The sequence below is a fragment of the Priapulus caudatus genome, unplaced genomic scaffold, assembly GCF_000485595.1.
Source record: "Priapulus caudatus unplaced genomic scaffold, Priapulus_caudatus-5.0.1 Scaffold565, whole genome shotgun sequence".
NCBI classification, from domain to species: Eukaryota; Metazoa; Priapulida; class Priapulimorpha; order Priapulimorphida; family Priapulidae; genus Priapulus; species Priapulus caudatus.
Genome location: NW_014577626.1, coordinates 122285 through 123953, shown reverse-complemented (window position 1 = coordinate 123953; position 1669 = coordinate 122285). Strand labels below are relative to the sequence as shown.

Sequence of the window (1669 nt, the reverse complement as noted above, 5' to 3'; positions counted from 1 at the left end):
GATGAATGTTGCTGTACTGGGGAATGGCGACGTATCGTGTCGCATGGCTTAAAGCCGATACAACACCAAAAACCTAATTTGCACCGGATTGTACAGTAGTGAACTATAATGTCGTATAGTATTACCCACCCGTAAATATTTTGTGAAGCAATTTAAGATGTGACAATCTCAAAATTAACCGATTCGAACAGAAAATGACACTTGGAGCACATGACAATAATTTATATTGTTCATATGGGTTCAACAAATAACAGAATATGTGTAGGTTGAACAAGCATACACGTATATTTATGGGTGTCTTATCGGCTTTAATGAAACAATGAGATGACCGGTCTCCGGTTGCTTGTTGTTATCTGCGAGTCCTTGCGGCTGTGCTAGATGAAAATTGTAGACAATTGTAGACAATTGTAGTGCAATGAAGTTTCCCACGGAAAAACGAAATTCTTAACGGCTAAATGTTAGAGAATGTAATATATAATTATACAGTGTTTCCCCTGATCGCCCAAAAATGGTGCAATTTGGTGCATTCTAAGCACTGTTCTATGGAATAATAGTGATTTTCGTTCGTGAGGCGGTGTTTTGGACAAATTTCTTTGTAGCGGCTGAGACTGAGCGAGGCAGACTGCGTATATATATATGCGTGTTCTGAGAGAATGTATGGGATATTCTGGCAATATTTGCATTTATTGGGATGGGCAGTATCAGCAAATAATGAAGGGGTCATTAAATCATTTATCATCATACATATATTAGAGCACATGTACTCCTGCCACCTAAAAGGTGAACTCCACTTCTATAGATACTTTCCAACAAAACATAAAAGGACCGTTTTCAAGACATGTATTACTATTTGTATTTGAATTATATGCAATACTGAGATAATAATAATGAAAATAATAATAATAATAATGATAATAATAGAATCTGTTAAAAATTGGGTTATTTTAGAATTGTTCGTTTGTTCTTGCCCATATACGTAAGGTGGGTGAAATATTGTTTGGGGTTATGAATTATTTTGACTATAAAATGATACTAGTGGGTGAAAATATCGTATACAAAATGGCAAACGTGTACAGAATGGTAGTACGAGCGTAGACTCGATGCAGTTGTAGTTTAGAAGCAAACGTTCTGTCAGGTGCGGTTTGTTATTTGCAATTATTTTCACATTGGTTTCTTGCAAGATTGCTTTGCGTGTTTCCGTGGAAGCTGCAGGAATCCTTCGACAGCCGAACAATTACGGTCACGATTTTTGTTCCGTCAGAAATCTTAAACGTCAATTAAGATACAAACGCAGAATTCTTTCTTTGGAAATCCGTTGAGGGAATCTCTTGAATCACGAGTGTATATAGACTGGCCCCCCAAGTCGTTTGCGTTATGCAGCTAAAAATAGTGTATATAGACTGGTCCCAAGTTGTTTGCGTAACGTCGTTGAAATCCATCACACCGACAATGAATCGCTTGAATAGCGGAAAGTTGCATGATAACGTTGTAAGCTCTGGCATGTGCAGATAAGAGTGCATTTCAAGGAAGGGAACATACTTTCGTATTTTATTTTAGTGCTTAGAAGCTCTAACAACGCAACAAAAATCGCAGTCACAAAGCTTCTTTAGGCTATTTGATGTGGCCATAAAAATAACAAAGGTTTCTTATATATATACATATATATATA

General features: G+C 36.7%; 1 protein-coding gene across 1 annotated transcript in view; it reads left to right on the top strand.

The window, feature by feature from the left end:
- The window catches only part of LOC106811697 (inaD-like protein), a 17437-nt gene that overhangs the window by 3446 nt on the left and 12322 nt on the right, over positions 1-1669 (top strand). The gene's annotated exons all lie outside the window — the stretch shown is intronic.